This window comes from Diadema setosum, chromosome 3 (genome assembly GCF_964275005.1).
Source record: "Diadema setosum chromosome 3, eeDiaSeto1, whole genome shotgun sequence".
Taxonomy (NCBI): Eukaryota; Metazoa; Echinodermata; class Echinoidea; order Diadematoida; family Diadematidae; genus Diadema; species Diadema setosum.
Window position 1 is genome coordinate 20,147,356 of NC_092687.1, and position 12,088 is coordinate 20,159,443.

Here is a 12,088-nt window from a genome sequence, read left to right on the forward strand (position 1 = left end):
ATTATTTGTGCATAGCTCGTCCAATATTTCCTTGTATTAATCTCCAGGCCATCCAATATTATATAAATATTAGGTTTAAGGGCCTAATTTTCACGTCATTTCGATTTACGCATTACGAAGAAACTAGAAATACATGTTTATAATATTGAATTTTTCCTAAACTATTCTGAATCAATTCGAGTATTTCATTTAAAATTTTACAGTGCAATAAAGCTTGTAATGAACGAAAGGTGAAATGCGCTCTTCGTCTTCGAACTTCGTCTTGCAATTAGAGCGGTGCCGAGCATGACTTAAAAGCGTAGTAGAATGCTAGACATCCCATCGTAACGCCTTGAACCCAGACATGTGTTTGCATGAATTACGAAGAGTTGCCACTCCATCTCTGCAACACATCCCTGCCGTGACTTTTTACACGGCTTGTTTGCATGGATGTAGCCATGTAAGTTATGTGTTGGTATTTCAATGACTATGTCAAGAATGATATTACCCAAAAATGCGTTTGCGATTCTGGTGGGGAGACAGGTATGACGCGCCTTCTGTCCAATAATTCCGATAAACTTAGTTTTTTGACCGACAGGCTTACTTTATCGCCGAAAAAAAAAAAAACTGTGTTTATCAGTTGATAAACTCAGTTTTTCGAGAGAAACTCTGCTTATCGAATGAAAAACTAAGTTTATCGCGATAAATCTAGTTTTTCGGAATTATTGGGCAAATGGCGAGCCATAGACAGGTGACCAGAGTCAGGTCTGAAGGTAGTACAAGACTACTGGCCCAGAAGAGACATTTCTGTAGACTGATATTATATCTTGTTACAATAATAGTTGGCGCCAGTCATTTCCAATAATTATCACGTAGAATTATACACGTTTTCTTTCATGAGAACCCTATATCGAAAAATGCCCTTGTTCGTGATGTTTGCAGAATTATGGACAGCCTCTAAATTGCTTGATATTATAGTGTCACGCATTTTGGTACAGATATTTGATGTAACATCATGTATATAGCATTACATGTTTTTCACTGCTTTCATGATTATTGTACTAGCCTATGTAAAGGATGTCTCGCTAACGCTATTGCAAATTATTAGTTTAGCTAGCCCAATCTCAACTGTTTTGCATACAGCGGAGTTCTCTCTTTGCCCATCTTCTTTGTTCTTCTGCCCTTCACAAGTCTATTCTATGCTCTCACCACTTTGTCCTTGTGCTCACTTGCTCTTCTGACCTTCACATGTTCATTCTGTGCTTCCCTCGCTTTGACCTTGCTCTCACTTCAGAACTTTCGCTTTGTCCCTTCTCACTTTGACTTTGCTTTGTCTTTCAGAACTCTTGCCTTGCTCTCCTAAGTTCAACTTTGTCTTGACTTTCAGAGTCCTTGCCCTTACCCTTCGCCCTTGCCTCTCACTTCCCTTCAGCCTTTTCAGCCTGCTCCCTACGTCCTTGACTCTCACTGTCCTTCAGCCCTTTGCGCTTGCTCCCTTTTGCCCTTGACTTTCACTGTCCTTCAGCCCTTTGTACTTGCTTCTTATCTTAACTTTCTCCTGTCCTTGTATCCTCTCCTTGCCTATGACTTTGAGCTCCTCATCTATGTGCTCAAAGACGTCCTTTTCCTATACTCCGCAGCGCGATAAACGTCTTTCTCGTGACCTTTATGACTGGTCCTCTCTATCTCTCTCGAACAAGAGGAGCTTGTTTGAAAGCGGTATATAAGACAGACATTATGCTTATCTTAAAGTTCAATTGCTTAGAGGAAGTTATCGAGAGGAGATGGAGTGAAGAGTGTGTCAGCTAAGAGTGAAACTCGTGTTTGAACAACGAGAGAATAACCAACGAAAGAGATACAGAGTCAACCAGTCCAGAAACGGTCTCCAGTCTTGTTAGCTTATTGCATTTGTTAGTCATAAGTCCTTCACCGCATCGCACCTCTCATGCCTGGCGGGACATTCTCAAAATCAATCCCTGTAAATGTGTTCGAGTGATTCTTCATAATAAATTTCTTTAACCGTGATTTCTGCCTGATGACTGTAATTTCTCCGTGACCCTCGGCATCCTTCGACAATACTCTTCAACATATAGCGGGACTTTATTTTGGGACTTTTACAGAATCGGAATTATATTCTTCCCATCTTCGACAAAAATATAAATAGCCGTTACAATATCTAATTCTGATATTGGTAACGCATGCGTGTCTTGCATTGCCATTTCTATGTTATTGTAATTATTTTTAGATGTCTCTTTTTTAGTTTGTGCAAACAACTTTAACATGTTTCTCGTCTGATATTCCTCCACTATGTTAAAACAATTAGAAAAAAAAGATTTTCTTTTTCTTTGAAGAAATTACCTCAGCACTAAATGAGTTAGTGTACTCCTCAGTAGTAAACGAGGGTAAACTTACAATCTGAACACGTCTTGCCGTAGAAGGGCCTCATGCATGCGCAGTCAAAGCCCTCAAGAATTTCTTGACACTTCCCACCATTGCTGCATGGATTTGATAAACACGCTAGTTGAAGGCAGAAAGAAGAAACACACCAGTTCAAATCATTCCCGTTCAATTAAATTTTATTTTCATATTTCCATTTTTTTTCTCATAGAAATAACAAATTCATTGACATTGATTCAACAAATAAAAATCTAAAATGTTTACAACCATGTCTTTTGATTGCACCGAATAAAGAACGCACCGAGCACAGCTCGTGTTAAAGATCATGTCATATTAAAAAATGTATATAAAGGGATGTTCCCACTGCCGATCAGATCTACTCGATCTATAGCCCCACCAAATCAATTTGGCCCTGTTGGGCTCGCTCGTCAGAACAATCGTGGTCCATTGAGGTCGATCTACCTTGATCGACATTGGTCTGGCTTCCTACACGATATTTTTTGACAGTCAAATAATATCGTGTAGGAAGCCAGACCCTCGCCAGACCAGATCGCCCTTGCCGAGCGAGCCCGAAAGGGTTAAAATAATTTGGTCGGGGTTGATCAAATAGATCTGATCGACCTTGGGAAACCATCATCAAGGAAGTATCAGACATAGTATAAAAGGTAGCATGTAAACTCTATAGGCCCCAAAATTCATTGGTGTGAAGATTGAAGAGAAGGGATACAAAAGTCTTGACCAACTAAAATCATTCCAATATTGACATCAGTGTTGAAAAATGAACTTGTACAGACCACATGTTGCTTCTGTTGAAGCCCTGTAGTATCAGTGGCATCATTTATTGTAGCGATATTTCCTTCTTACATCATTCTATGTTTGCAATAAATTAGGGACCTATACAGAATAAAACGTTGAACGTTGGACCAATTAAGAGAAATACTACATCAAGGGTATGTTGTCAACGTTCTTTAATAGACCGCTTTAGATTTTTTTTTTTTTTTTTTTTTTTTTTTTGCGACGGGGACGTTCAGAGGAAAACAAAAATAAAACAAAAACCTGTTCTGACCATGTGCGAAATTACTTATCAAAATCAATCTATTTCCACTACGCGTTCTCGGCCCCGTTTTATCAAAAAATATAATCGATTATAAATTTCCTTACTACGCAAGCTGCCTTACCGTAGAAATCAACCAAAACATCATGAAACAGGGCCCTGGGCTATTTTTACGTCCGCTCAATTCACGACGCAGAGAGCTACTTGATGCGCTGATCATAATACGTGAGGACGCAACCTACAAAATAAATAAATAGATAAATGGCTCCCCCATTAAATGAAGGCGCCATTTTATCTATTCATTTATCTTTTTTTTTTTTGTGGGTTGCGTCCTCGCGTAATCTAGCTACTCTAACAGCAACATGACCCAAAGAGAAAGGAGAACGACCGACGCAATCGTCGTCTCAAACGTCGTCGCAAATCTAAAGCTCCCTATTACGAGTATCCGTAGCAGCGGAGTAGGAGGAGGAGGAGGACCAGGAAAGGAAGGAGGATTAACAATACGCTAGGCCTACTAATAAGAATTATAACTAACTAAAGACTGCACTTGTATACTAGAAATGCTTAGAGTGCATTGTGTGGATTTTGCAGCAACCTATTAGCAGAGCTGTGACATAACACCATAATTATGCTTTAGTTGTTTTCTGTTTAAGCGGTAGAAGATGTGATAGAATGCTGCACCTTGTAGAAGTTAATGCAAACAGGGGGGGGGGGCATTTCATGAAGCCTTTTGTCAGATATTTCGTCTGACAAACTGTTAAAAGCTACAGAAATCCATTCATCTGAATGGCTGACAGCAAATTTGTCTGACAAAGTTGTCGGACAAAATGCTTCATGAAATGCCCCCAGATATCTTAGCATAAAGCCACCCACCTGGGTAGGAGCAATAGAGGTGGACGGATACGTTCACCCTACTGGCGTGAAGAAGAATGAGAGGATCATCAATGACGTATTTGGGCGTCAGTTGGAATCCTCCCTGTTCAGTGGGGATGAACGCACAGAGGTCGGAGAGCGATAATGGGTTTCCTGTCAAATAAACTGGAATAGAGAAAAAACAAAATGATCCCAAAAATAATAGAGATGAAATGTCTTTCTTCTTTGTCAATAGCATGCCTATCTACATTGTCCTCTACTCTGTGATTGGAAATGCTCTTTTGAAGGACAGTAGCAAAATATTCAAAGTAAAAGTAATGATAATTCCATAACTATCAGAAGATAAGAACGTTAGAAATGACGATGATATAGTTACAATGATTGCTACGTTGGTAATTTTTTTTGAGTAGGTCGCTTGTATTTGTGCAGTTTACTATCATTGAAAAGAAATAGAAAAAAATATTGCAATGATATCGGTAAACAAATATTCCCCACAATATTTTGGCCGCAAGTAGACTCTACATTTTAAATACGACAGACCATGCAATGACCATGATTCGCGTTAAAAAAAAGAGTCATAATCAATGTGATAACTAGTGCTGTATAACGCAGAATACGATGAATTTTGTATGTGACTTTACGTGACGTAAATGCTACTTAAATGGATGTCCAGTCTTTCTTACCTGCCATGGAAGACAGTGTGGCGACAGCGATGTATACCAATGACAACATCTGGGGAAAAAAAAAAAATCTTCAGCATTGTATTCATGTGAATATTTTTGTTATGCTTTGTTTTCATTTGGTGTTTTGCTTTCCAAAACTGCCCAATTTCAACCTGCATTGCTATCTGAAATGGCAACACACACACACACACACACACATACACACAGACGCACACACACAAAACAAACAAACAAACAAACAAACAAACAAACAAACAAACACAAAAAACAATGATTTACCAGTCATCACGTAGGTCCTTACTTACGGCTATGGATATTTACGAATTGTTTTCCATTTGTTCAATACATTGTATATTTTTAAATCAATCTCGGACACTCCCCAGGGTTCAATGATGCTTTGAATTATAAAATAAAACAGGTACCATGACATTTGCTCCGCCGACTGAAGGTCCCCCGACAATTGCTCCGAAAATTGCGACAAATGCTCTGCGGCAAATGCTCTGCGACATTTGCTCCGCAGACAATAAAGACTGCTCCGCCGACATTTCTTTGCAGACAGTTGCTTCGGCGACACAATTTTGCCTAGAATTAAAACTTTTTTTTTTTGAAAGCAAGTGCTCGGCGGACTTAAAGAAGATTAAATTCTCCAATCGATTTACAAATTTGATATAGTTATGTTGGCTATCTAGCGAATTCTGTGTGAAACTACGATAGCTCTGCAACATTAAGATATTTTTTCAGAATTATTTCGCACAATTTGCTATTTCACTTTGCGCTGTTTAGTGTAACGTGTGTGTGTTGTAACTAGGTACTAGAGTGTTGATATTGTGTGCTGATGTTTGTAGCTCAAATGTACGGGTTGAGAAGGTTTTGCCAAAGGACACGGTGATTTGATAAGCGAAAAAAAGGTATAGCCTATATTATTACATGAGGCGGTGCCAAAGTCGGCTTGCTGAACAACACGCGCTTCCTTCTTTTTCTTTAAAAAGAAAGCATCTCTGAATCATAATTATAATAAGTGGCTCCCGTCAAGTGGAAATGGCGGATGCTTTCAATAACTCTATTTTCTCAACATTGGGCTTCATCTTGCCAGCAAAACGCCGAATGCACAGCAAGTCGCTTACAAATTCTTTGGAAACGAAACACTTTTCTACCTTTTTGTTTTAGAGGGATGATATCATGGAGATCCTTGATGAATGAATTACTAAAAAAAAAATTCATTTTATGACAAAACACGCATTTGCTTATAAGACATGGCATTAATGAATAAATGACTTTACTTATTACATTACTCATTTTTTTTTTTTTAACTAGAATTTATCTTTATCTGATTGGGTGATCTGTCACAGTGTAAGAGTCGTTCTTGATTTAAAAAACTGCGAAAAAAGACCCCTTTTTAATAAAAATCGTCTATTACTCTTTAATCTTTAAAAATCTCATGAAAGTCTTGCTTATGGGTGCGACGGAGAGAAAGCTGTGCTTCGTCGTTGAACGATTTGTGTTCTATTCCTGCCTGAAACGTTTTATTTATATTGCGTTTTTCATCTCCAGAAACCATGTAGATACATTTGAGAGTGCAGTCAAGAAATACGTGCGTGGATACCCTATAGACTAGTTTCTGTATACTGTATACTCGGACTTCATTCTCATAAAACATGCCACTTTTTTTCCACTACGTAAATGTCAAGGTTACATCCAAATCACATTACTGCGATTATACGGTAGTTAAGTAATGATTCTTTTCATATACTTCTAAAGGTATCCTTGAACAGCTTTCAAAGTGAGCTATGGGAACATCCTTTTGTATTGACTCCTGTTTTTGCATTCTGCATGCTATGTGGAAGGCAGTACGGTGCAGACGTGGTTTTACAGAGTACCTTTCGAGAATACATGTGCAATAAGCGGTGGAACATCTATTTTCACCTGTCCTGATGTCGCAGCACTTGGCGTGTTCTGTATGCAGACCTCTCTTCTTTCTTCTCTCCTCTTCCTTTCCTGTCTTTTGTTCTTCGTAGACTTGTATTGTTACCGTCTTCTCTCCTCTCGGTACTGTCTCGCGTCTTATATGTGTGTGTGGGTAATTGAATGTGTGTACGAGTGTGTTGTCCTTGTCATTATTGTCCCGGTACACGTGGTTCAGCGAACAGTGTCCGGGCATTAGCATTGATACTCTATTTTTATCTTTTATTTTTTCCCGACCTGCGTTTTTCAAAATAACTACATGTATATCATCACAAATGACTTAGATAATCTATATCAAATACAATAGCTATGAAAAAACTTGAATAATATATTATTTACTCATTATTGATCTAGCGATCCACGTCCCATAAGCTTTGCTTTTTAGTGGATCACTATTTTCCATAATCGAATTTATTTTCCGCACGCCAACGAAGTATATATACTGTTCCTTCTAATCATTGTATATATTATATGTATATGTGTGTTATATAATTTATCTATATAATTTATCTCGTATACTACATGAATCTTTTGCAAATGTTTGAACAATATTATTTCATGACATGTATACTTTGTACTTTGTTTTGATTTTCGTTGATTGGAAATAAACTATGTTTGAATTGAATTGAATTGAATTGAATTGAATTGAATCCATTTAAAAATGTAAGCATTGTTCAAAACACTTGTGAAATATGAAAGAGCTACTCTCTATTCTCTTTGACGTTATGAAATTCAAATAATTATGGACTTGCTGAAGTTTAAGTCCTCACATGGAAAAGACTATAGCACCTTCCAGCACCTTCCATTATCTATGGTATCTTTTTAAAATATAGGAAATCTCCTGAAAAGCATAAAAAAGCATATCGACCCCTTCATATAACAAAACTTATCAGAAATGCAATAATGAAGTCAACCCTAACTATAAAACCGAAACAAAACCTTAAATAAAACAAGAAAAAATACGATAGCACCTCCCATCGTTTATGATATCTTTTAAAATAATAAGCATTTTCCTGAAAAGCAAAAAAAAAGTACATTAAAACGACCCCTTCATATAACAAAACAGAAATGAAATAATGAAGTCAACCCTAAATGTAAAACCGAAAGAAAACCTCAAATAAAATACTTATTCTCTTTCTTATCATTTTCGAATGTTGCTGGTCAGCATTACTGATATGAAAGCCCCATAACAAAAGGCATGCAATGTAAATGAACAGTTTTCTTTTTGTGGTGTTTGGCTGATATGGATTCTTCAAAAGCTAAGCTTGAAACCTGGTAGGATCCACATGATTCCCCCTACTTCCTTGTTAGGGAAATAATGTTTTAAAAAAGAAGATTAAAAATCAGGAAGTTGCAAGAGTTATTTCGTCAAATTCGGCTTTCCACACTGTTTTTTTTTTCCCGTCACTTTATCATCTCTGACTCTAGACAGGTAATGCCTAGTCAAGTAATGTCTAATTATGATTAGCATCGTCTGTCGAACTGTTATCATATGGTATCATCCAAATCAAACATACGCATACTAGCCTAATGCATTTAAAACTCTTCAAAAAAAGTTGTCCTCATACCTCAGAATGAATGTTTTATTGCTGCTTTTAAATCACAAAGACGAGACTCCGTTTTCCTCCAGAAACAAGAAGAAGTTTTTCTGTGTCGCGTGAGCCACTCCTTGCATCGATTTGCGTCAGAAGCTTGTTCGCGGTTGTTCAGCCTTGATGCCTCCTCTATCTCGTCGCTAATTTTTGATCGGTGAAATGAAACCTCTAACTCCGTTCAGTCTTCGCTATATCTATCGCACTGCATAAACACAAGTACATCTTCTATAGAGATGAAGCGAACCGGAAAGGGTATAGCGTATAAACCGGCAATGCACTTTGTTTCAAAAAGTAACCATAAAACCATTTGTGAACTTCTCGTGGCAAATACCTCGATCAAAGTCTACATAAGATACGATTGATTATGTCGTGTAAACGAAAACGGCTTTTTTGCTTTTAGACAGACGTGTTGTCCTTAACAACTTCCTCAGTGAGAAGCTGTTCGCATGTATGGCTTCATGGAAGTGGTATGGTCGCCAAAAGCATTATTCTGTGTTGATACTTTGGTTTGCACTGTGTTGTTGCAACGCGCGCACGGTGTCAAGTACATTATCATGAAGTACAGTAGCATGCAATGCAACGAAAAAAAAAAATTAAAAAAGGCATACAAAAACTATAACTGGGCAAACAAAATCTGCAATAAAATCCGGAAATTATATTGGTTGAGCACTGATGTCAGTAAAAAAAACAACAACAAACCAACAACAACAGCACACAAAACAAAACAAAACAAAACAACAATAACAACAACAACTGAACAAACAAACAAACGTGCCAGAGCCATCGGAGAACGTTGTAGTCTATAATAATTAATAATTATTAAGGACATGGATTCTCTCTTGGAATAAACGTAAAATGTATTCTTTCTCTTTCGCATTATTGAAGCGTTAAATTTCTGTTTCAAATTTCAAGTTGAACGCGACATCAAATAAACATGAGGTAAAGACAACACACTTTCTGATTTGAACCAATAAGGGTTGACAAATATACAATACTCGAAAATTGCTGCCGAGTGAAAACCCTTGTAGTTCTTTTCTTTTTTTCCAGGTTCGGTGATAAATCAATTCGAATTTTTACAAAGTATTTCAAAAAGGAAAAACATACATATTATATCAATTATGTCAATTTTATAGCAATGCTGTTAATGATAAAATATGATTATGATCTAGATCGCTGCAATGAAACAAAGTATTTGTTTCAATAAATGAGCGCTTAGACAATCGTGCCATTTCGATGTAGTTGTTTTCATGTTTTGAACAATATTATTTATAACGATATCATTGAATGAGATAAGAAATTATGAGCTTTTGCAAGGATTGGGTAGGCAACTTGAAAAGTGGGTGGAACTTGGATATTGGATGCTAAACTCAGACCAACGTCTGTAAAGTAATCATTGTAAGATATTTAGAAAGCCACATTTGTCAGTTTATTTGATAAGCTATTTGATGAAAATCGGTACTGAAATGAACCTAACACATCCCTAAAAACAAAGTGGTCTTTATAAAAAGTGAGACACACCTTTTATAAAGTCCACTTCGTTTTGTTTTGTTTCTTTGGATATCTAATCTATTTCGAAACAGATTTACTTGAAATTAGTTTTCGATTCCTCTAAAAATCGTATGTTCTTAAATGTTTCAATAATAGTTCCTCTTTATCTGAAAACAGTAGATTGTTAAGCTGAGGAATGAAGGTTAAGGTGCGAATTTTTCTTCAATTTATCTCCCTCTACAATCGAAATTTGTGAGATCGCAACTGCTGATCTATAATTAAGCTTATCTCTCATAAAATTTGAACCTGAATGCCCATCTCAAACAAAATTATGCCATTCCTTTATCAAAAAGTTTTAGATAAATTACTGGTGGCTGTACATACTCGACAGGTTAATGTACGGATACAAAATGTCTGTAGGCCTGGCTGTAGGTGCAAACGCTGTGAAAATATTGTCAATGTTAAAGCAATATGACTTGAACAGTACATAGTAAAGATGGTGTACCTGTTTACATGATGATGGCAATGAAAAAGAAGATGGAGATGATTACCGGTATAATTATGCTCATGATAAAGATTATGAAAGTGACTAAAACTCGGTCAGAGTGAGATAAATGTGAGTTTGGTGATGACGGTGATGGAGATACCAAACTCATCATTAAGTTGTCCTCCCAATAAAGGCTTGACACTTAGGAAATTTCTGTAAAGGGGAGGATTAAACAGTTAATTGGTCACTCTTTAGCTTTTTTTTTTTTTGGTTGTTGTTGTTGGATTCTCCTTTCCCATCTCGGAACTTCGCCGTTGAACAAAATCTGATTTTTATTTTGTAACTACATGTTCTGCCCTCATTTTTCATCAATTACTCTGCAATGTTCAGTGATTGTGTTATTTTAATCATGTAAATTATTGTTAATAGTGTGATTTTGTATAGTTTTTTTAATGAAACATAAAAAAATAATTCTCTAAAAAACTAATGCATGTAATGTGATGAGCTCAGAGTTCAAGATCCCAATGAAGCATCTTGTCTGGGAGATGACCCCTTCCTTTGCATGAAACATAGCCAATGTCATTAATCATGCTGTAAAAAGTTTGCCATACACTTGCATTATTTTACAGGGCAGCTTACGACTTTTTATTATTTGTTCTACAAGAGCTGAAGAAAAAAATTCTCTCTTTCTGTACATTCATTTTCCTACAGGAATTTTTTTTTTTTGAAATTGTTGTAAATGTTAAATAGTAATGTGAATGGGTTTAATGTCTGAAAAAAAAAATCACATGTATTCATTCTTTTCAGGTTGTTCAGTGCATTGCAGTCCAATCCTAAATACAGTTCATTGTGAAGTGATATGCCAAAGGTTTTGCACTGCTCCATTTATACACGTAAATACGCGAGTGTTCGTAGATGTAGTATGCACCTCTTTTGATAGATTCAAGGATTTTTTAGTGCGTTACCCGGATACATGTACATCCTACATTTCATGCCAAGTATGATGATGATGATGATGATGATGATGATGATGATGATGATGATCCACAACAGCGCCGCCATATATCTGTTGTAGAAACATTCAAAGGCGCAGACTCCTCCAAGACAATGATTTGACAGCAATACACGCATACATACAAATGGGTGTATAATTACATGCATTACTTTATTTCACATTTTCGGATATTAACTGATATGCATGAAAAAATAGCTCCATACGAAATATGGCAATGATTTGATCCATATGCACAAGTACAAAGATAGGTGTGAAGTTACTTTACAAATGTACATGTTCTACATTTTGCAGATTTAGGTGTGTTGCATGGCCATCCTGAATAAATTTCCTTGCCAAAAATCATGCGTAAGGTTTGACACTGTAACATTTTCACATGTGAATAATTGAGCGTTCTATTTTGACGTATTCATCTCGTGCAGATTTATTCAAGTGTTTTACATGCAAATTCCAAATACATTTCCGTGTCAAATCCCCGCAGGAAAGAACTCAGTGTTCCGTAGTGTGTTCATATTGTTGACTATGTGAAAACCTTAGAATTTAACAGCTTGAATATGA